Source organism: Molothrus ater, chromosome 8 (genome assembly GCF_012460135.2).
Source record: "Molothrus ater isolate BHLD 08-10-18 breed brown headed cowbird chromosome 8, BPBGC_Mater_1.1, whole genome shotgun sequence".
NCBI lineage: Eukaryota > Metazoa > Chordata > Aves > Passeriformes > Icteridae > Molothrus > Molothrus ater.
Genome location: NC_050485.2, coordinates 31,565,777 through 31,590,996, shown reverse-complemented (window position 1 = coordinate 31,590,996; position 25,220 = coordinate 31,565,777).

Below are 25,220 nucleotides of genomic sequence, written 5' to 3'. Positions count from 1 at the left end.
TTTAGGAAATATGTGAAACAATGAGACTCTGGAGACATTCCCAAATGGCTTTTTAGCCTATTGGTGTCCCCTTCCCAGGTTGTTCCTTGAGTGCTGCTCTACATGTCCTTCAGAAAAATTATTTTGTGATCACTTAGATTGGTTTCTGAGCAGAAAAACTGAGCTCCCTTCAGCCCTAATAGTTCCTGTTTCTTGGGTGAAATGCCTGTCACCCTTTTTGGGCAATCACCATTTTTCCTATCTCATGGTTTCTGAAGAGCTCCCAGGAACTCCCAGCATGATTTTCTTTTTATACCTCCCTTTGTGCCATCCCAAAACCTCTGCTGCCTTCAGTAATGTTCCTTTTAATTTACGTTGGAGGAAAGATTACAACTGACCATTGCAATTAAAACAGCTCAAATTTGATCCCACACTTGACCAAATTTTGGTGTTTGTATCTTCCAACTGCTCTGATTTGTAGTGTGGGAAGCCACAGCCTTTGCACATGGTGCTCATTGCACAGTGGGTTACTGCTTGTAAATCCATTGAGAATATTCTGTCATCAAAAGCTACCCAAATTGGGTCTTACCAATTCACAAACTTTTGTCTTTATTACATTCTCTCTTGTATTTGTACATTTTTAGTCAGTGTACGAATAAGGCTCTTTTGGTATGTTCTTAATAGATGCAGTAATGACATGATCTATAAAATCCTCTTCTGCCAACAGTTCCTATCCATAATCCACCCTGGATTTATCACTGATGGGGACAAACCTGGAGCCAGAACCAGGAAATTCCCAGGAAAATACAGAACCAGCTCCAGGCCTGCTGAGGTGGGGAGCAGGATTTTACATGGAGATAGCAGCCCCTGTGCCTGGGGCACAGTCAGGGCCTGCCCCAGGGCAGGAAGGCAATCCTGGCCTCTCCTTTTGGTCCCCAAGGATGCTTTGGGAGACAAGAAGTTTCCTCTGGACCCCTTTCTCCAAGCCCTGTTGCCATCAAGGACTCAGAGCTGCCCATGGCTGAAATTGAACTGCTGCTGAAAATTATTTCACTGACAATGCACTGCAGATATTGCTCCAGCTTGTCTGGCTTTTCAGCATTTCCTTGCTCTCCACAGAGTTTCCACTCCTGCTAAAACCAGCTCCACAGGTTGTGGCAGCAGCTTGGAGGGGTTGTGTAAACAGCAGCCCTGCCAGGTCAGCTGCACCTCTGCTCAGCCGGTGACAGCGCTGGCTCTGCTCCCTGCCACCTGGCATCCCCAGGGACACAGATGTTGGCAGCTGTTCTCCTGCCAAATGCTGCCTTTGCCATCCAGCTACTGTGCTCATCCAGCCATAAAATTTATCTGTGTTAGCCTGGTGGCTTTCTATTTCAAAGGGAGAGATATATATTATATCCATATGTTTACACTGTAAGGGGGTTGGATTTTTGTTTCTCCTGATATCTGGAATGACAACATTTCTGGAAGGTGCATTGGGTTTTTCTGTGGCATTTCGGGGTTATTACTATTCTGTAGATAGCTAAGTTATGAAATGCATAATTTTTCTTTTTTAGTGCAATTCTGATATTAATGATGAAAAGATTACTGCTTCTGTCAATCCTGCTTTGTCTTGGGAAAAAAACCCACAGAACTGACTTTTCTTTTAGATCATTCTGTAGGTTCATCACACCTTAGAAACCTTTACAAGTGCCTATAGTGGCATGAGGCATGTGCCTGACTGGGAATGACTTCACTTCTAGGAAAAATACCTCTGCAGATGTTAAATAATGTCTTATGGACCACTAACACAAGGATTAATTAAGTTTAGAAAGAATAGACATAGAGCTGATGCAGTGTGAAAAAAATGAAATAAATATTTGATGCCAATTAAGAGGCATAGCTTCCTTTTTACAGGGATTAATTGAGCTACAGTTTTGTTAAAAGCATCCTTCAGTTTTGTTAAAAGCAATACAAACTCAATAGAAGTATCTCATGGTCCTGTTTTAATTAATTATTAAGGAGCAAGAGTAGTCAAAATCATCAAATAAATTAATCTCTCTCCATTAAAAGCATATCAGGGTGGTTTGCAGTGGCAAACCACAGCCAGATCTGACATTTCTAAGGGAAAAAAAGAGTGGCCAAAGAAGGACAAAAAAGAGCAGCTGTTTTTGTGGCTGGGAGAGAACAGAGGAGAACCTTTGCTGGGGAAAGCCCCAAGCTGTACTGGGCACAAAGCTGCCCTTTAGTGTAACAGTGGTCACAGGGGTCTCAGGATGAGGGAAGAGATGTAGATCTGACTCCATATTTCAGAAGGCTTGATTTATTATTTTATGATATATATTACACTATAACTATACTAAAGAATAGAAGGGAAAATTTCATCTCAGAAGCCTAGGTAAGAATAGAATAGAACAGAATGATAACAAAAGGAGCTGTCTTGGACTCTGTCCGAGATAGCTCAGCTTTGATTGGCCATTAATTATAAACATCTAAGATGAGCCAATCAAAAATCTACCTGATGCATTCCACAGCAGCAGATAACCATTGCTTATATTTTGTTCCTGGAGCTTCTCAGCTTCTCAGGAAGAAAAAATCCTAAGAAAGGATTTTCATAAAAAGATGTCTGCGACATTTAGGGAAGAGCCCTGCAGGGTTCCCTCATGTAGTTGCAAGTTTATCTCTGGGTGCATACAGCTTTTTTTACAGCTTTAGGGATATATTTTGTTTTATTTGTAGGATACAGGTTTTGGATTAAAAAACATCCCAAAATCTTAAAGCAAACAGTTCCCTTGGTTGGAATTTGGAGTTAAACTATATATATATATTTTTTCCTTTTGCACCTTTTTCCTTTGAGAAGTCAGGAACTGTATTTTCTGGAATTTCAGCATTGCTCCTCCTGGGTGAGGGCTGGGAGCAGGAGGTGGCTCCTGGATCTGGAGTGGTGGAACCCACAGTGAGGGGAACCCCCAGGAGCAGTGCCTGTCTGCTGGGGAAGCATCTTCCTCCTGTAGGGTTAGGGAGCCAAGCAGCTCCTGACTCCTGTGTCCTTAATTTGAGTTCTTTAAATGAAGAGACTCCTGTGAATGCTATAAAATTGCAGTTTGAGAAATCAAGGACCAGTGGGCCATGAGAGAAAGCCAATTCAGTCCACAAAATATGAGAGCCACGATAAGGAAGAACAAAGGACAAAAGGAAAAAAAAAGGCAGAAATCATGGCTAGCAATTCTATGAGTAACCCACTCACTCCTCTGCAATGATTAAACATTAAACTCCCACAAGCTAAGCAAACAAAAAAAAAAATCTTCTGAATTCCCCCAAGGCTTTTGTCTTTGTAGCAAGGTTTGAACTTGAGGGTAAGTGCAGCTGCATCCTGAGATGAGTTGAGCTGTGTCTGCCCTGGAGGTGCTCTCTGGGTGAGGTGTCTGCACAGGGGTGTCTGCACAGGGGTGTCCCTGGCCAGGCTGGCCTCAGGTTGGGGTGATGAGCACTTGGTGCATAAAGCTCCTACACCATCCCTACAGATGCAGCAGTGTCAGACTTCCTGTCCCCCTGCTCCACCTTTCCTGTGTGAGTTCCACTCCAAGGAGGCAGAATTGCACCTCTTGACTTTCCCTACAGAGGAATAATCTGTGCTTGCCTCTCCTTTGCTGTTATAGCCCCAGCAGCTTGTCCTCCTTTAGCTTCACTTCATTCACCAGGCAGATCCCAGGCACATGCAGACTGCCTGTAGCCCCAAATTTGCCTTTTGCTACTTATCGCCTCTCTGCAACTTTAATTGTCCCAACTAACTTCAAAAAGCAGAAGGAGATTTTAAAATCATCCCAGCTGACAAAGCAGGGAACTCAATTGACGTTTGCAGAGCCGCCTTGCCAAAACAAAGACTGCAAAAGCTGCGCTCTCCTAGGTGGACTCAACCACTCAACCACTCGACTTTATCAAAGACAGGAACGGAGCAGCAGCTTCCCACACGGCTCCCTGGAGCCCAGCTTCCCTGGGGAATGCAGCACAAGCCTGCACAGGCACGCCAGGGCGAGCAGCACACAAACAAATCTTCCTTTGCAGGGTCCCACAGCGCTCTTGCCCAACGCAAAGCTTGGCTTTCCACCTCCACTCTGCTGGAGGTAAACAGGGTCAGCAGAACCTGCTGAGGTGGGAATCAGGGGGATTTTTAGCCTGTGGATAGCACAGGATGGTAGGGGGTGAATTTGAGGTGGTGTTGTCCCAGGGGGCAGCTGGAGAAATGGGATTGAAATCCCCAGTTGCTGACAATGGGACTTTCCCACTGGAGCATCTCCCCCACTGCCTGGGCAGCAGTGAATGCCAGGAGGGTCTGTGAAGGAGCTATGATATGATTCCAAGAGCTACAACATGATTTTGGGTATGTAAAGTCGGCAAACAGAGGTGCCCTGGCTGCACACTTGCTCACAAACACACCAGCTTTGTGAAAACACCAGGATTCATCCAGACACACCAAAGGTCAGAGGTGCAAAAAGGATCCCTGTTTGCTAAATTTGAAAACAGCCCTCTCCTGCAGCTCAACCCTGTACACCATCTCTTGGAAGGGAGTGAGGCATATGAAATCCAAATTGGAAGTATGCTATCCTGGATGATTATTTATTCAAAGCTCTGGCCAAAACAATGAGACACTCACAGTCTATGCCTGGCTGAAATAAATGGGGCTGTATCCTGGTGGGGCTGTTCCTCAGCAGAACCAAAGGTAGGGCTGGGAAATTGCATCTGGTTTTGTTATCATGTCTAATAAGTTAATTCAGCCGTGTGAGAGGCTGAAAGACTTAAAATGTTAGGGGATTTTTTGATCTTTGCAATAGGCTATGTTTGTAGCTGGGGAATATGACACAGTGAATGAGAGGTGACATATTAAACTCAGCTGCTTCAACAAATGCACGTGTAAATAACACTGGTGGATTAAAGACTTTTAAAGGAGTTTTAAGGAGTACAGATGTAGAGCTCTAAGGGAGTTAAAGAGTTTAACAGAGAAAAACTAAATGAAAATGGTAAAATTGGAGAGGAAAGAAGGGGAAAGGAGAAGGAAAAACAAAAACAAAAAAAAAAAAAGAAAGGAAATGATGGAGTAGACATAAAAACAGAGGAGATCACTAGGAAGAAAACAAAAACAGAGACTGGCCTGTCCCCTTTCAGATGGTGATTGTGAAATGAAAAAGCTTCACTGGAACCCAAAGCGGTCACTTGGGTTCATCTCCCCTGGAGAAGGCTGCAAAGGCAGCGCGGCGTACCCAGAGATAGGAAAATGGTGAGTGCTGCTGCTGCTGCTGGGTGACCTGTTTTCTTTCATCTGATGAAGGTCATGACTTTGATATTTTCCACCAGACTGGCCCGATTTGGGTGTCGGGCTGTTTGTTTGTTTACAGATGGAGAAATGTTTCCGACATCTGTCTGCATTCTCCCAGCAGCTACCTCATGTTTCTTGCAACTTCCCAGCCTTGCCCACGGCCTGTTCTTGGAAGGTTAGTTTAGTTTGTGTTGGTTAAAACACTCTTTAGCTGAACTCACTTAACACAACACCACACTGAGGACTGTCTTAGCCTTTATGTAATGTTTTGCTAATTTTAACAAACAGGCTGAGTGGTTGGAGCCGCTGGGGTTGCTGAAGAGCCATGAAGAGATTACTCAGTCAGATATTTCTGGAAACGTCTAGATTTCTAGAAATACAGATGAAATCATGCCGAGATCAGAGCACAGCTGTGCAGAGAAGAGGCAGCTCATTTATCACCCCCATTGTCAAGCCCAAATTAGTCCAGCACTGGTTGGAGAAGTGATGTGATCACTTGGTTTTACAGCAGCTTGAGCAGAGAGCTGTGAAATGGGCAAAAGCTGAAATCCCCTGGAGCTGGGGGTTAACGAGTCCCCTGAGCCCTTGGAGCAGCTCCTGTCTCATCCCTGTGTGCATCACACAGCAGGGTCAACCTGCATCTCATTTCCTGGGACATCCCTTGGGCTTACCTGGTGCAGGAAACCAAAACAGTTTGGGAAATACACAGAAACCACAAAGTCAAAGCCTCGAGTGGAAATCTTGTGAAAAGCCAAGCTGTTCTCGGCGTAGCCAAGTAATCAGGCTTACAGAGTTGTGTCTGGCCCTTATTCCCACCCCCTGTGGGGCTCCCAGCTCCTTCCCACGTCCTCCTGGCCATCCCCTGGGGTGAGCCAGGGCTGGGGGTCAGCTGCCCAGTGGGCAGGACGGCAGCCAAGGGACCACGTGTCCTCTCCACCAGTGTCCCCACACACGTCCTTCCTTCCCTACCCCCGCTGATTTTTATCATATGGGCAGCCACATCCTTGGGTTTCTTAGGCTCTTTCAGATTTGATTTTAATGAGCCAGCAGGCTCTGAGTTCTGACAAAAAGTACTTTAGCCTTAACTCTGCTTTAAAATTGACTTCTGTGTAAGAAGATGTGACAAGCAATGTTTGTGAACTTGGAGCTTATTACCTGTGCAGTTTATCTACTAATGGCTATCCCTAAATGTTTTACACTTCCTACAGTATATCAATGTTATAATTGTGCAACTAATTGAACAGGGCTTTCATTGAATTATCCCTAGGAACAGTTTACAATTAAACACTCAACCAACCATTACCTAAAGCTTTTACAGAAACGATTACCATAAATTTCCCTTCAAAATGGTGATTTAGTGCAAGCATACTGCCATTTTTTTTAGCAAGAAGAAAAAATAAACTTTATGCTGTAGAAATGCGCACATGGTAGTTGGCAGACTGGCTCCTGACCTCAGAATTACTACGAAACATGTATTTTAAATACTGAGAAACTAGAGAGTAAATGTATGTACAGGAATGAAAGGCTGACCAGAATGATAAATGAATCAGGCTTAATCAGAAACAAACAGTGACCTATTCATAGCTCTTTCAAAAAGGCAAGAATTTTGCAGATGTTGTTGGGTCAAGTTATATAAAAAGACAGTTTATAACAAGCAGAATGTGTGTGCTGAAGTCAAGGGAAGTCTTCACAGACACATGTTTTTCCCATAGCTACGTGACTTTATTCCCCAGCGGCGTGGTTTCATTTTGATACATGCTCCTTTTCATCTCTGACCAGGGCTCCATCCCCATGGTAGAGGGATTGCTGGAGAGTGCACTGAGAGCTTGGAGAGACATGGGAAACTGGAGTTTTAGGCTTAACTCCCTTGAGACATCCCAATCCATGTTGGTGGGAGCCGTGCCCAGTGCCCATCAAAACCTGTGCCGTGGGCAGCACGGGGGTGGTGCTGCAGTGCCCAGGTCTTGAGCAAGGTCAAACATTGCTGGGACGTATCCATCAGTGCCCCTGGGGTGCTCACAAGTGTGTGGGAAACGCTTTCTTGGACAGCAGCTCGGGCTCCCATGGGCAAGGCTTGTCCTGGCTGCGAGCGAGGTTTTGAGAGCCTTGTGTTTAGAGTCCAGCAGGGCTAAGGAGCTCATCAAGAGCTGGAGACCATTTTTCTCCTGACTCAAGTGGTGGGAGAGTCAGGCAAAGGGCTGCAATCCAGCCGGCAGAGGAGCTGGGGAAGAGCCAAGATGAGCTTTTAAAGGGCTCATGAGTTGACACTGATTTGCCTTTGAAAACCCTGAGCATCTGCACTGAAGCTCAGAAGACCAGAACCCATTCACTGGCCTGGAGCCCAACACACGCTCCATTAAACCATATTTCATTTCTTCTAAATAAATAATCAGCCTCCTTTATGGCACCATAATATATCTGAGGTAGTGTCTCTGCTGCTATTGAAGTAGAAGAAGAGGGGAAGGAGATTGATAGCCAACGTTTCATGTGATGAAAGGCAGAATTAATCATAACCCAAGTACAGGATGGCACTGCTGCATCAGTTCTGGCCTGAGCCTGCCTCTCTGTGTATCACCTTGTTGCACAATGTTTCATAAAACACAGAAATGTTGAAATAGAGTCATCCTGGAGAGAACTGTTTATTCCCAAATTGTGGATCTGATGGCATTAAACAAGATCCCTTGCCTTGAATCAGGCTGTGTTTTGTCCACTGTGTGGCTGCAGAAGAAGTCAGACCCGCAGGGTCCAGAGGCTGCCAAGAGCTGTGCACTGAAATTTAAAGTGCAGGAGTGGGGTAGGACAAAGGAACATAGGCTGGAGGGTCAGAAAGGGCACAGAGTAGTCTGTAAACCCAGAAGGATTTAAAAAAACATTTGCACAACTGATCTAAAATAAGCTCATTCATGGTTCATGTAAAATTAGAATCCTCTTGGAAAATATTATTCAATTGAACAGAAATTAGAAAACATGTGTGGATCTGCAGGAAATTTGAGAGGTGAACACCCCCAAACTTTCTCTTCCTGTAATCTAGAGCCAGGTTTTGCCGTCTAAGCCCATGCCTTAATACAGTGGAAATTGTCAATTTTCAGCAAGAACCTGCAGGTAATGGAAACGAGCTGCTGATTGAATTTACCCTTCCAATGAGCATGACAGGAGGAGAGGCTGCAGTTGCTTATTTTCATTCTGTGACAAACATGATTAATGGGCTAAATGCATAAGTCCTGGTCCAGTTTCACCACCTCCACAAGGTGCTAAAGTCATTTCATTGAGAGAGGAAACACCAGGACTGACGCAAGGAAGAAGAAGAGCATGTGTGGCATAGCTTGGAAGGAGTGCAAGCCATGTTTCACCACCTACACCCAGACCTGAACCAGGATCCATATTGGAGGAGACAATCTGATTTTCAGTAATTTAAGATTCTCAGATGACTTCTGGCTGAGCATTTGGCTTGGAGAAACATCTGCAATTTCATGGCTGTGAACTTTTAGCAAAAAGGACATTTTCTTTTTAAATGAGGAAGGGGTAGCTCTAAGCACTTTGTTTTCCTGCTATGAAGCAGACAGTTTTTATCTCTACCTGCAATCTAAGCTTTGCAGACGGGGTGAAAAGAGACTCCTGTGTAACTATTCAAAAGTCCCAGACGCACAGAGAACCACAGACATTGTCTCTTAAATAACTTCTTGCAAAAGCTGTGCAGGCGATTCGCAGGTCTTCACAGGAACTCAGGTGTTTTGCTGGGGAGCATAATCTTTTCTAATACTGTTAATTTTAATAAGCCCTTTCTTGTCTGGTGGTTAAACCACAGGCCTACAAGTCACAACACAGGCATGTCGTTCCTGCTCTTCCTTGGCCTCGTGTCTCACCTCCAGCAAGACACAATTGCATTGTTACATTTTTCTGAATCTTGAGCCCTAAAACTGCGAGATATTTGCCCATCCGTGTTGCTTCGCTGAAATAACATTTGCAGAGCACTTTGGGTTGTCAGAGGACAGACACTATTTATTAATGTCATTTCTGATTTGGGCTACGCCCACGCAACCTGCTCGTTCATGTGGAACGGCGTCATTTCTCTGACTTCCTTTCTATGCAAAGGCTCGGTGTTATCTGCGTTAGGAAGTGTGATTAAGGAGAGAACTATGCTTCTTTTTAAAGGTTTTTTTTTTAGATAGATCAACTTAACATGTGCTTTTCCCTTCACAGAAGTGATTTTAGTTTTTGTTCTCTGAGCTGAAAACCCTGCGACAGTGAGCTACAATCCTGAGATAACAATGAGAATTTTCTATGATGGCTTGAGTCCACGTGCCACTAACATTTTCCTTGAGGTGCTAAGCCTCTCCTTTCAACACCAGCATCAGTAAAATTCAAGGGAACTCCAGTAGTTCAGAACGAACCTTGGCTGGAACAATTCTTGTGGAGGCTGTGCATGCTCGGGCATCACTTATAGGAAGGACTGGCACTGACGTACGAATATTTTATTTACAGAATCTGTGCTAATGAACTCTCTAGCTAGCTGTGACCCAGGAAACACTCTGCAGCTTCTAGAAAGTGCAAACCGAATTAATGCTCATGTGTGGACGTGAAGGTCAATGGGTAAAGGCTGAAGAAATCTAGCAAAACCCCATGTCAGCAGCCTGTTGAATCAGCTCTTTAAACAAGCTGCTGGATGTGGATGTAGGGTTTTGAAGTCTTATGTGCTGACAGGCCCTTGTATTTGCCTACTGATGGCAAAGGCATTATATTTCTCATCAGCTGCACAGCAATAATTGGAGACAGCATTTTTATCACAGGCTCAATAGATGTTGCAACAAGCCTGGTGTGTTGCCTCTGTGTCTGTCGCCACATTTTAAAATTCACGGACTATGCCTAATTTTTTTTTCCTGATATGTCATATCAGAGTCCAAGCTGTTTTATGAGCAGTAAGCATTTACTTACCAGAAATACCACATCAGCATCCAGACATAGCAGGAATAACTGTGGTTGAGCTCATCCTTTCCTAAATGCCCATTGCAGGAGGACTGTGTCACTCCAGATTTTGGGTGAGCTGGTCAGCACCCATCTGTGTGTCTGATTCTCTGAAGAGATAAGTAACCAAATTCAGGCAAAAACCTGTGATGTGTGTGGGAAAACCAATGGCCAGATATTGCTTGTGTCAACTGGTAATTGCAATTCATCTTGGGAGTCTGTAGCCTCTGGTTATGTGCATCCTTTTTCGAGTATAAACAGAGATAAAGTTCTCTGAGATTTTCAGGAAGAGTGAAAATATTGAATCTCATGTCAAGGTTTGCACAAAACATTTGATTTCCCTCCCATTTTTGCTGTTAGTTCAAATGAATGGGATGCTCTGGAGTTTTGACCCAGAATCATGGAGTTCTGTGAAATTGCTTGATGCAGGTTAAAGCAGGATGTGTTTCTGTGAAAAGTAAAGGGATCCCATGTAGGGGTGGCCATCCCCATAGCAGCAGTAGAACAAAGGCTGGAGAGGACCAGGCAAACACTTTCTCTGACATCCCAAATGAGAGATGCCCACTCCAAAGCTGGACCTGGTGCTTTCAGTGCTCACACCCCACCCAGGCTTGGTCCTGCAAATGCAAATTATTAAATGTTTGGATGAGAAGAAAGATCAATTCTGCTTCAAAATCTCCTCCACACTGCCTTGGTGTTCAGTTCTGAGGGCAACTTTCCAAGCTGCTCCTGGGCCAGCCCAGCCCTGGAAGCTCAGCTTTTGTCTGAGTGAGAGCTGAGGCTGAGCCTGGTGAAGCACCAGCAGTTCTGGAAACCCCCAAGCAGCAGCAGCAGCAGCAGCAGCTAGGCAGCACAACCTGTATGCTGCAAAAAAACCCCTATTCACCACCATCCCAAATATTATTAATCAGCCCACAGTTTGTTCAGACAGGAAATTGTTACCGACCACTTTAATTTTACTAAACAAATGAAACCACCCCATTACTCATTCAAATCTAATAAACCGCAGCACACAGAGGAGGAAGTGAGCACTTCAGAATGGCTTGGAGAAAAGTTCTCACTTTGTTTTGCCATTTAATTAAAGCCAGGCTCTTTACAGGAAAGGGCATAATTAAATGGCAGCATGTGTACCATGATAATCTCCTCCATTGGCATCTCAACATGCAGCTGGCTACTGAAGGCAGGCAGACTCTTTGTGCTGCTCTCTACACTCCCAGAGCCTCACCTGCTCCTCAGGAAGAAAATGCACTGGGTACCAGCACAGCTCTCCTCTTCACACCATGCTGGATGATGCAGGACTTCATTAGCAAGGTGCCAATGAAATAAATTTCCTTATTGCTTAATGCCTGCAGATGTTCAGAAAGCAGCTTCCTGAAGATGGGCCCTGCAAGTCACCTGGCAGCCGTCGATTTTATCAATGCCTTGGCATTTCCCGATCATCAGGTCTTTAAAACATAAACAAAATAGTCCAGCTTTAATATTTGCAGTCCTAGCATTAGTTCAATATGTGATGTGATTTGTGTGCATATGTAAATATTGTCTTTGCAGGCAGAATGCAGACAAAGCATGAATGTACTTGTACCACAGAGAGGATTGCTGTAATTGTTTGCCTTTCTTCTCAACATCAAATTACTGCTTTAAATGAAGGGAATTTCTCAAACAGGCAGAAATGCCATTTTTGCTATGGGAATTCTACTTACTCCAGCTGCATGATGAAGTTTCACCTGAGAGAAGAGCTCATAAAGTGGAATTATCCTTTGTGGTGTTTTGGCTCCCAAAAGATGATTAAAGACAAAAAACACAGATAATCTCAATGAAGGGCAAATATCACAAAGAAACTTAACAGCCAACGTATTTTTGTAGCACTGGAAAGGCCATGAAGGCGTTTTCAAGCACACACGAGTTTGTTCCTGTCTGTACAACACCCCCTCCTTGGGACTGTTTGCGTTTGGCACCTTTGCACTCAGGGGATGGACAGTGTTTGCTGGAAGGTCCTTGCCAATTCCTTTGGTGTCTCACCTGCTTTGCCCTAGACAATCCTTAATCCAATGCAAACAGGACTAAAGTCAACAGGAAGATGTATTAAAGAAGCCTGCATAGTTAATAAATCCCCTATTAGTCACCATCAGAATGAACTGGTGTGTGATAAATCCTTTTTGTTACCGTGCTCCAGTCCCGTGCATGGACCATGTTATCCACATGAAACCAGCCCCTCTTCCCTTCCCCATCACAGATGTGCTGCAAAATCTGCAGCACTCAATCTGCTCTCCTTCCCATTCTTCAAAATGTTGTCCCTACCACTCTCATTAGTCTTACTTAATTTGTTTTGCTCTGTGGAAGGAATTACAGATTTGCCATCCTAGAGAACAGCTGACATTTTTACAGGAAAAGAAGTACATGATTCATAATTTTCCAGAAATCTGCACATTACATACGAAGCACATTAGGACCTTCTGAGAAGCAGGAAAAATCCTGAAACTTGTATTGTTCCTGTTTGTCTGCTTTATGTACCTGTGCAAACAGCACAACAAATCTCACAGGCAGCAAGGAAAAATTGCTGTGCCCTCTTGTGCATCATCACTCAGCTGAAAGGAGAGTGGCTGCACCTTGAGGAGAAAATGATTTTAAACAGTGCCATTTTGCAATGGCATTTTCCAGTGGTGCAGAGGACTGTGGAAGATCCAAGGAGGTGGAATTTTGGGAGCTGTAGGATAGACCTTTTTTCTAAGCCAGAACATGCATGAGAAATTTATAATGCAGTTCTGATTCAGTGTTCGATTTCAGTCATCCCTTTCTGCTTGTTGGTTTGCTTTTGTGGGATTTTTTTTCTCTTTCCTTTTTAAAAGCAGCATCCTCAGCTTCTCTTATCAGGAGCCATGGGGGGAAATGCTGTGATGAAACCAGACTGTCACAACAAGGGTCCTGAGGAAAGCTGGCAAGAAATACTATGGAAAGGTGCCATGGTCAAGGGGACATTCAACTCCATCTTCTTGTCATTTTGAGAGGTGAACTTGAACATGATGTACAGAGCTCTGAGGTACTGGAAAAAATATTAATAATTCAATCTAGTGAGTGTTTTATGTCAGTGAACACAGTCTCAGGAGGAAGAGCTGGATGTTTTTAATAATGTACTCCTCAGAAATCCTCAGAAACTCAAGAAATTATTTATGAAGTGCATGTGAGGACAACAGTGGTCTATCCACTAAACTAAAAATGCCTTTCTTTCTGTCCTCTACTTTTTAGGATCACTCACAGGTACCTTATATCCCAAAAGATGCACCACAAAAACTATTTTATATGTGCAACAGGGAAGCAGAAGCTTTGCAGAGCAGAGATTGTTTCTCAGTCCCTCTGGCCTTAATCAGAGCAGGACTTCAAGGCACTTTTTAGGATGCAATACCCTGCCTGGAGTGCTGCATCCAGCTCTGGGCCCTCACCACAGGCAGGTCCTGGACCTGTTGGGGCCAGTCCAGGAGAGGCCATGGAGGTGATCAGAGGGATGGAGCAGCTCTGCTGGGAGGAAAGGCTGAGAGAATTGGGATTGTTCAGCCTGGAGAAGAGGAGGCTCCAGGGAGATCTTAGAGCCTAAAGTGCTGAGAGGTGCTCCAAGAGAGCCTGAGAGGGACTTTGGACAAGGGCATGGAGCGACAGGACAAGGGAGAATGGCTTCCCACTGCCAGAGGGCAGGGTTGGATGGGATATTGGGAAGGAATTGTTCCCTGTGAGGGTGGGCAGGCCCTGGCACAGGTGCCCAGAGCAGCTGGGGCTGCCCCTGGATCCCTGGCAGTGCCCAAGGCCAGGCTGGATGGAGCCTGGAGCCACCTGGGACAGTGGAAGTTGTCCCTGCCTTGGCAGGGGGTAGCACTTAAATTAAAGTCCCTTCCAACCCAAACCATTTTGTGATTCCACGATTACAAAAAGCAGCAATCTGAGGTTCAAGGAACAGGCTCCCACATTTTCTGTGTCTGTTTTGGAGTGATCCCTCCAGCCCCTGCAGGCTGAGGCACTGGCAGGATCCATCCTTCAGGCCCCTCCAGCTGCAGGAGCTCCTCCAGAGCCGCCGCTCCCGCCCGATGCCACCCTCAGCCCTGTCCCTACCCACAGCACTGCTGGGACAGTGCCATTTCCTGCTCTGGAGCTGCACATTCCCTTTGCTTCCTCTGGAAGAACAATCCAGAGTGAGCAAACAGCAGCCTTGGGAGGGAGGCTGCTCTGCAGGGCCCTCTCCCTTGGCTCGCCCCAGCTCTGGAAGTCCCCGGCCCGCGGTGTCACCGGGACAGCTCCTCCCTGGTTTTTCCCTACAGATCCCGCTCCAGAGAGGTGGGACAGGGCCAGCCCTCCTCTCCAGGGCTAGTTTCCCTCATGCAGGCTTTTGTGACATCCCTGGGCTGCAGGAGGCTTTGGAATGACAAATTCCCCGCAGGAGCTCCCCAGCAGCACAGGTAGCCACTTGCCAGTAAAGAATCCCTCTCATACAAGGGCTGAGGTTCCTCTTTCTCCCCCAGCACCTTCCCAGAAGTTATATAAAATGATGGTATAGCTTTGTTAAACAAAACAAAAAAAAAACCCCCAAAACACCGAGCCCTAACTTTCAGAGCATTTTTAGAATCCTTTCCAGTGTACCTCATCCTTCATGTTTGCTCCAGCCACTGTTTAAACAGTTTGTGTTTGCTCAGGCAAGGAGATTTATATCCCGGATCAGTAAATAAACCTGTCACTGTGTGCTTTCCTACAGATACTCCTACCTGATGATTGCAAAACACAGCAGGCAGGAGAAGATGACATGTGCACAAAGAAAACTGGTGTCTTTAAGGAAAAAGAGCAGGAATTACAGCTCTGCTTTGGTGTGTGGAAGCAGACACACAGGCAGTCGTGGCTGCTTAGCCCCAGGATTTAGGTTTAGAAGTGTCTCTCTGAGCAAAAATGATGTCCAAGCTGGATGATAAAATATGAATCCAGAAAGTCTGTGGGTTAGATTTCACTGAGCTTTGGCTGGAGTTGCTGGATTGAGGAGCTCTGTCTGCTCTGGCTTAGACATTACATAGCAAAGCTTGTGATTTTTCATCTCCTCTGGAATGCCATTTTGCAAGAAATAACAATTCTAACTACTAGGTGCAAAGGAATTTTTTTAAAATAAACTTTTACCTTGTCCACCCGTGTTCAGAGTAGGTCAGAGAATGGAAGGAAGGTGCCCCCCTATTCAGGAGAGAGGAACTGAGGGGAGCTGGGCTGCACACAGACTTGGCTGTGGCATTTCAAATCCTTCCATCTGAAAACAGGGGCTGGTAAGGTTTAAATCACAAACACACAATAAAACCCACTTGAAATGAGTCCATGTAAACGAAGGGATTGAAAAACAGCTCTGTATCTCTGTCCTATTTCCCTTTCCAGGAAGGAACATCTCTTGGGTAACCTAAAAACAAAACAAAGTAGCAGAAAACTTTACTTAACCTCCAGCTAATTTCCTATCCAGACTAAATTTAGCAGGTTGGATTTTGTTTGGGGGATGTGCCTCCAGCGCAGTAAATTCAGAGGGATGTTGCCATTCCCCTAAAGCAACTCTTGTAGTGCTCTGGTTAAAACTGGCTGAGTTAATTCCACATCACAGCATAAATTTTTAACATGAAATGTCACTTTTGGTTTAAACAGGGCAGCACAGGGGTCTGGTGGAGCTGTGGCTGAATTCTGCTCCCTGGAAAAGCCCAGCAGCAAACACACAGCAGCAAACCCACACAGCAAACAGCTGCTGGAGCTGCCTCGCAGCCACCTCTGCCTCTCAGAGAGCACGGGAGGACAAAAACTTTGTCATGAAAGCTCCTCCACGCGTGTTTTGAAACAGACAGTCCTTAATTGAAGGAAGATCAAGTCAGGGACCAGCCCAAAACACTTGGATTATTTTTCCATGAGTCAAGGGTTATACTCAAAACAAAAATTAGCCTACAAATACCATGGCCAGGCTGGTGCACTGAGCATTTCCCAGCACAGGTCACTGCTGCCAGCCTCCTGCTACAGAGAAAAAACCATCTGACAAACGACTTGGAAAGTTTCTGAAACTTTATTCACTCTGTCTGTCTTTGCCTTGCTAAAACCTTTCATTTCAGGGCCTGCAATTATTTGCACTGCTGTCAGCTTGAGGTGTAGAAATTGTGGAAGGAGCATAAAAGGACAACAAATACATTTAGAAACTCTCTGAAACTGGCAGCAAGAGTTTCTGCTGTGTGTGTGGGGAAGCTGGAGACCAGGACGAGGTGCTTCTCTTACCTAACTGAGAATTGCATCTTCTTTGTGGGGAGAATCTTTCCGGGGTATGGAGATACCAGGTTACCAAACTGTCACAAAAACCATGACTAAGAAGTGCCTGCTGCTCACCTCAATCCTAAGATACTGGAGGAAGAAGAGGAAAGGAATAAATAATTTTTAAGTAAGTGAATTAAAAAAAAAAATCATAAGAACTTGTACAAATAAAAAGCAACACCTTTATTAAAGTAGTGCTTGAAGTTAATGTTTGAGCAGACAGTGTCTTTGATCCCATCAAAGTGAAATAATTGAAAGGGAATGACAAATGCACTGTCAGGCTGGCTGGAAAAGGTGATTTCAGGACACTTCCCTGCACCACATCCCCCCAAGACCCACCAGAGCCCCTGTTCCAGCCCCTGCCCAGCCTCAGCCCTGTGCACGCAGAGCTCCAGGGGCTGATTGGTTTTCCAGCCTGGCATCCAAGGTCCCTGTTTTGCTACAAGGCAGAATCTGAACGCTTGAAATGACATAAAAAACCTTTTTGTGCTCATAAATGCAGGGGCAGAGGCTGCAGCCGAGTTTTCCTGCTGTGCTGGGAGCAGCAGCACCTGGCACAGCTCTGGGAAGGGGCATCTTGCTCTTGACAGATCTGTGGTTTTTTATTTTCTTTTTTTTTTTCCTTGTTTGTGAGCAGAAAATAAAATTAAACTGCATAAACCACCCTTGTTAAACTGGACCCTTATTTTCTCCATGAACTAAAAGGTGCATTTGAGATTTTACTACTCACATTAATGAACTGGATGTAAATGAAAAGAAAGCTGTCTTACACATAATTTAGCATTCTGTAATCATTAACACTCTTTCCTAAGTCTATGGTTGATTCACTTTGACATTTTTTGTGGGATTTACAAACCCATTTAGCCTCTGTTGGACAAATGACACCGTGCCAGATGCAAGCCAGGGCTGAAGATGATTTAAGATTGTTTCCACTCTTACAGCAGCAGTTTCTCCTTCTGTCTCTAGCATTAACAAATAAACACAATTACAGACAGAGGAAGAACAAAAAGTTGCTTGCTAGCATGAAAGAAAGCAGCAAACTTTTAGGAAGAAGAAAGGAAAAAATAGTTTTGCAGTAAGGGTTGTATTTTTCATCTGGTGACAGCTCTGGCAGGGATCTGTGAAAGCTGATTCAGGGCTGGTTTGCAGAGCCCAGTGCAGGTGGTGTCAATGCCTTTAACAAAAAAAAAGCTATGAATAATGAATAATACATAACCAAGCTTTTGTTGAGTAATTATTAATAGGAAACACACCATTTGAGATAAAGGAGATTCGTAGCTGGCAGAAGGTGGTAGGGATCACCATAACACTGGAGCTGGCCATCCATGGGGTTTACTTGGCACTCAGCAGAAAAGGAAATGTATTTTCCCTGCTATCTCCCTGAATAGTTGAGAGTGGAGCAAATCACCATCAGCAGAAGGCAGGAGAAAAAAAAATCTGTTTCTGATGCAATTTCCCATGTTTTCAATCAACATTTTCCATAAGCTGCCTTTTGGTGATGCATTTAAAAGTGATGTAAATGCTGTGATTGCAAAGAGTATACATATATTAAAGGAGCACAATAATAACATAAATAATAACAAACAAAAATATATACATATATAGACACATGTATATACATATACATATATATATATATATATAAATGTATATATATATTTATGGATTGGCTGAAGAGAGCCACTGCCATGGTTTCTGGAGGAAATGGGAGAGAAAAACAAATTATTTGCTTCTTCAAGCAGCTGTGCATTTGTGGGCCCTGGAAACACAGGTACTGTTTTGCAAAGGGGTCATTGCAAATGAGAAATGAGCTCCAGCTCCATCATATCTCCTCCCCCACGCTGTGAAAGGTCACAGTTGGCTGAGCTCCATTGTAGCTCCCCTCAGAAAGTGGGGAGGGAGTTCAGAAGTTGTTTTTCCCACCAGAAATAAAAAAGAAAAAAGAAAAAGAAAGAAAAGAACAATTGTACACCATTTCCATTTTCTGAAGAGGAAATGGTGATTTGTCTCAGCCATGCCATTGCCTGGGAATTCAGCAGCCTTTGGTACTAAAGGAGTTAAGCAGCAGGTTTGCCTTAAATCTTGAGGAAAACATGTTTGAATTGCTTTTTTTCCATGGTAAATAAGCATGAGTCCTTCCTAGCACCTTCTGTGTTTGAGGTGCACCCTGCCCCTGGCTTGGCTGCTTTTTGCTGAATCCCACCTCAGCTCTCACCCAAATAATGTGCCACACCTGAAAGGTGCACCCACGCAGGAAAATCTCAGCTTAAGGAAAACAAGTAAGAAATGCACTGAAATGCTCTGAAATTCCATCTCCTGAGCAGACACGAGTTCCAAAGCACCAATTTATTGTGTTCTGTGGGCTCCCTCATCCTGTGGGTCAGGGTGGAAAACCAGATGAGGATCCAGCAAATGAATTTTTCACTGTGACCTTTTAAATCATCCCAACAGCATGGGTGCCACTGGAAAAGCCCCAGATCCTCTTTTGTTGTGAACCAAACCCTACTGCAAAATTTCTCTCTGGGTCTCGTGTCCAAACACAAACCTTTTCTGTCTCCTCAGCATGAAATTCTGTGTTCCAGCTGTGCTTTGGGTGAATCCTTCCCATATTTTCTATTTTTTCCTATGTGAAACTAGCTGGTTTCCCTCTCTGCAGAGGATCGAGCTTGTCTGGGCATGACCCAGGCAGATTAGGGAACGAGGCTGGGCTGTCTGTGCCACTTGGATGGTTTGAGATAATCAATTCCTCACACAGGCACCAGCTATTAATGGGCTGCTTTCTGGAAACTTCTGATTCAGAGCTCCAGAGTTGTCAGTAACTCATTCTGATCATTTATTTTCATGTCAAGTAAACAAAATGCTGCCTGCCTCTAATCCTCTGAAGGAACCCCAAGTGGAGGCAGCATCTGAGCAGAACAGGGGGGCACTTTTGAACTTTTGATGTTCATTTCCCTCTGTCCTTCTTCCCCTGTCTTCTGAGTAATTCAGAGGAGCTGAATCTTCACACCTCGAATTCATATAAAATCGGATTATTAATAAATTATGCTCACTGGGTGAGAGTGAGATGAGAATCATGGCAAACCTGATGGTGACATTTAGTATCACAACTTTAAAAAGCTGTTTTCAACAGCACATTGCAGGGTGCAGTTGCCAACAAGAAGACAGAACATGCAGACACCTCATTTTTGCAGGGTTTTCCACTCTGCATCAGCCATGTGATGACAGAAGTGGTTCTTATAACTATTTATTTAAGGCTTTATTATAATGCTCATGCCAGAGGGCCCTGGATTAAGATGAATTGCGAGTTTTAATCATGTCATTTCATTGTTTTTGTGGACCTGCCTTGGCGCTCGCTTGTGGGCAACTGCTGGCTTTGCAAAGAAAACTGTGTGAAAAGTCTGTCTTGTTCACTGCCCTAACAATGGACAAACCCCCAGCCCGCAGGAGGGTACATCCACTGTTCTGCACATTGTTCATGCTCTGAAAAGGAAGAGGAACGGGGCTGGGCTCCTCCAGAAATGAGACAGAAATGCCATTGAGGTCTCATTTCCTGCGCGGGGCTGGCGAGAGCTGGGCTAGAGCTGTGTCGTGGTTTGTAGGAGCTGCTGCATCCTCCTGAAATCACTCACCCAGGGTGAAAAGGGCTGAGAAAGGGTCTGCTTTTAATCAGTTTAACATTCTGAGCTGGGGACAGTCCCTGTGAGGGGGGAGCAGAGATCCCCTCAGCTCCACCCAGTGAGGAGTGGGAGCGAAGCCCCAGGAACATCTCAGCATCCAGAGCAGCCCCAACGTGTCTGGGCATCCAGAGACCATCCCTGACCTGTCCAGTGATGGTCAGCAGGGCCCTGGCCACCAGCAGCCCCACATAATGCCCAGCTGGGCTTCAAACCCGCTGAAGTAATTGTTTAAAGTAGTCCCAGCCAAGCAGAGTGGAAAATGTTAGAGCTGTTTTAGGTGCTGCTTGTACACACTGCCACTCACATTCATTAATCAGACTCCAAAAATGATGGATGCCTTCAAATGTTGTTGCTTGTAAGTGAAAGTTTAGGGGCTCTGGTTGTTTGACACTGGTTTTGTGCCATTTGAGGGTTTTTTGGGTGGTACATGATGATCCAGCTCCTTCCAGGGTGTGGGGCTTTCAAACCCATTCTTCCTCCCTGCTAAAAATCATGGATTTGTGAAAAAAAATTGCAGTTTAGCAACACTGGGCATGTATTGGGTGGATTTTAAGGGACAAGAAATCATTGGTAGCTTCTCCTTTCCCCTGTGTGCTTGGATGGAGCATGGAGAGGCAGCTTCATCTCTTCATGGCTGCAAGAATATTCAATGAAATTGGCAACACTGCACTGCAAAACCCCTCTTCACTTCCAGGAGCTATCCTGGGAGAACAACATAATGTTCATTTCAACCAAAAGTAAACATTCTGAGCAATATTTTCGTTTATATGTGTATTTTAAATATATATTGTGTTTTTTTCTGGGAAATTAATTTCCTCATCTCATCTTCCTCCTCATTCTGTTTCACCTGAAGTGATGGACACCATGAAAGACATTTCTTGATCCCAGATGTGTTCCATTTCCTGCAGCTGAAATTGAAATCATTGCCTTCTTCATAAATACCTGCCAGGGATGGAGATGCACTACTTAAGAACTTTCTGCAACTGCTTTGGTTTGAAACAAATCAATCAGAAGGATTTGAGGAGGTAGCCAGCATTTTCTAATTTGTTTCTACTGGCAGAAGTGCTGCAGTGAGGTTACATCCAAACAAATTTGGTGGCAGCATCTGCTTTAACATGACCTAAACGTCTAAATCTAACTTTAGAAAGTGACTTACAGCAGGTTCAAGCAAGGCTTTCAGAGTTTTTATTTCCACTGCTTTAAGTGAAGAGCTGGGCCATGGGGTTTGTGATTTTGGGATCCCTGGAGGGATCCTAAGCCCAGCAGAGTCCCCAACATGTCCAGAGGAGCCCATCAGTGCTGTTTGTGCTGTTCCACAAAGGGTTGGACTCACCAAGGGATGGCTCTGGAGGCAGAGAGGGTCTGTTTCGATACCCCACCTGACAGCACTGGACTAAAATGGGCAAATGTGGGTGTTTAACAGAAAAATTTCAGCTGTTTTATGGTCCAGATCACGTCTCTGGACAGTGCTTTAGTGCACAGGACTCCTCTGTGTTTTATTTCTTTTTATATATATATATATATATATATATGTATATTATTTTTGCATCCAGGCTAAATAGATGTTGAAAAAAAAAAGCTTTATTATGTTGTATCAAACACACATTAAAAAATATAAATGTATAATGTATAAACAATGCCACATTTCTGAGCTGCATGAGAAAATAGGCTCTTTAGGGGTATTTTAAATATTTAAGATGCTATTCTGGAATGAAATTAGTCACATTAATAATCCTATTAAAATGTAAGATCAGTGTCCAGAGATGTAAGGGATTATTACTGTACATGATGTGAAGAAACAATTAAGTTGCATGTAAATGCCTCATGTCCTGTGTAGCTTTGGTCTTTAGGTATTTTATTGCAGGATTTTCTTTTCTCTAAAAGTTAGTGGTAAAAACACATCTCAGGTCAAAATAGTAAATAGTGAATCACCCACAAACTCAGCTCATTTCCTATCTCTCACTGAAAAAATGTTGATTCCAGGCATGGGAGCAGAGCTGTGAGCCAAACAGTAATTTCTTTATGGTGTGGATGACTCAGAGGAAAGAATGCCTCATGGGGATAGCAGGAGAAAAAAAACTAAAGAACAAGGAAAAAAGTAAACTTTCTTTAAAGAAACAGGCAATCAAGTAAAGGGCAAAAGGTCAGAAAAAGCCCTCAGCTGTTTCTGTGATGCTCCTGTGATCCTCTCAGTGCCCTGCAGCTGCTGCTCTGCCCTGGAATGCCAGGTTTGTCCCCAAGGCAGGGGACAGCCAGGGGCCAGCCCAGGGCCATGCTGAGCCCAGCCCCATCTCTGGGTCCAGAGCCCCAAATCCAATCCAAACCAAGACTGGGAACTCATTTCACACCATCCTGCCAGGCACTGGAACAGGAGTTTTCTTCCCAGCACTGCTCCTGGTGTGAAGCCCTGGGAGCTGATCCTGCACTGGATCTCTGCTGGGAGAATGATGCAGAGCCAGCACCTCTGTTTTGGGGAGGGGAATTTAATGTTTTTAATGTTTTTAATGTCCAATCCCTCTTCAGTAACTCTACTTAATATTTAGAGTTAGAGTTATTAACTCTACTCAAGGATTTTGGGACCTCCAGCAGCTCTTTTTTTTGTCACTGTTTCCTTGTTCACAAATGTGAATAAAAGCAGTTTAACCTCCTCCATAAGTTGCTTTGTGATCTCTTGATGGGCCTTTAATGATTACAAATATTCCTTGCCCTCCCTGGGAAGTGTCTCCTCCCCCAGGCAGATTTATCCAGTGGGGTGAATTGATATTCATCAAGCACATTTCATGAAGGCTGATTGAGAAATGGAACAGAATTTCAGCTCAGCTTTCAGCAGCAATATCTCATCTCATTGCCATTCTTTTTTTTTTTTTCCACAGTGATAATGAATGATTAATTTCAACAAGCATTGCTATCTACATTTACATAATTATTTATGTGCAATTAAAACATCTTGCCTGCTGTTCCAGAGTCAATATCATGTGGCCAGGAGCACAAAACGAGATAAGGAGGCAACATTAAAATGTAGGGTAGCTCGTCCCTGTGGGGTAACCATGTGCTGCTTTAATGTCACATATTTAAAGCCATGCTCAGGACCAATTAATTTCAGTCTGTGAAGACTAAGAAAATTATTTGTGTTATCTCAGTACAGATCATTACCCTCTCCCACGCATTTTAGGAGCATTCCAAAAAATGTGATTCAGGTTCCAGCACGATATAATTTGAGGCCTGAGGCAAATTTCCTCTTCAGCACCTTCACTTCACAGGGATGCTGCAGCAAATGGCCTGATCTTTATGTACAGTGATTGCTATAAGAAATAAAACAGATTTCTCTGATATTCCATGAACACTTAAAATACGAAATAGAAACGTGCCTTTTGGAAGAATTCTTTAAGAGCTAATTCTTGTCGGTGTATGGAAATGCATTAAAAAATTAAAGTTTCTATTTTTAAACAAAGCTTGAATTGGAATTGACTTAACTTCTTTCCACTCAAATTCATTTCCTCACCTGCTAAAATATAGTAGAACTGTTTCAGGAGTTGGATTTATCCCTAGGAGTTGTTTCCAGAAGGTGAAATTCACAGCGTGTAAATAATCCGCAGGAAGAAAAGACTTGTTAACAACAGATTGGCATAAATTATTTATTCCCTGCTACCAGGCCAGGCAGAGCTGGGCCCTGTGACAGTTTCCAACCACAGCAGGTTGGGAAGCACTGGGTGGGGAGTCAGAGCTTCCACAAACATTGGGGAATAATGAGACTGTAAATCCGGAGTGACCTTTGCTGCTGGGGTGGGATGGAGATCAAAGGGCTGAGATTTCCCTCTGCTGCTCCCTGCTCAGGGCTGGGACATCTGAGCTCCACCTGGCCCTGAGCAGCTTCTGACAGAGCACAGGGGAGAGCCAAGTGCCTTCCCTGGCTCTGGGCTGTCCTGTTTTCCTTTGGGTTTGGGGTGGTGATGGCCCACAAGGAGCAGGGTAGCAAAGCTGTCACCTCAGAGGGCACTGCAGCCGTGCCACTTGTGCCACCCCTTGGTGCCCCAGCAGCTCTGGCAGCTCACTGCCCCTCACTGTGCTGCATCAGAGCTTGCTGGAATGCTTGAGGTGAGTCCAGCAGGCTGCTTATCAAATGTCCTTATCAAAAGGATAAATGCAGTAGGTCCATGCTGGGCCTTCCTAACTGGAAACACACTGACCTCACTCACTTTTTGTGAGAAATAATTTCTCTTTGGTACAGATCTGCCTGATTAACAGGGAGAGAAATGGCAGGTTATTTACTCATTGGAAGGCAAACAGCTGGAGTAGGGATACCCACACCATGATTTCCCATGGGCTGTGAGGATTTTGGGGCCTCCAGCAGCTGGAGGATGAGTGCAGGCCATGGCTCCTCCATTTGGGCATGGTAGGATGGAGGGAATTGTGGAACAGAGGTTCTGAAACAAGCTCAGGCTGCAGGAGATGGAGCACCAGGAGCCCTGTGCTCCACACCCAGCAGAGGCAGAGCCCAGGATCCCCCCTGAACCCCAACAGGTTCTCCCAGCCAGAGGGTGGAAATTGTCCCTGGCTGTCCATAGGGAAAAGCCCTGCCAGGGACAAGGTACACGTGGAGGAGGCTGCTCTGAAGGGGATCAAACATGTGGAGGGATCCACTGCCAGGGGCATTTGTGATGACAGCTGGGGGAAGGAAAAGCTCCAGGTTTTCCAGTGGAAAAGGCGACGTCAGGCGGAGCGGCCTCAGGAGCTGGGAAAGCCCAGCAGGAACAGCTGAGATCTCCTGGTTCCACTCAACACTTGACATGGAAATTGGAAAACTTGGTTTGGGAAGGACAAGACGCTCAGTGTCAGTGGTAACCAACACATCAGGAGTCTGAGAGAAAGGGGAGCCCCTGCAGAGGAAGAGCAGGAGGTGCCCAGCAGGCTGAGGGTGATGGTGCAGATGTGTCCTGCTGAATTAAACATCTGCTCTGGGTTTGTCCGTGATTCCAGCAGCCCACACTCGGTGCCTTCAGCACAGCAGGGGATGG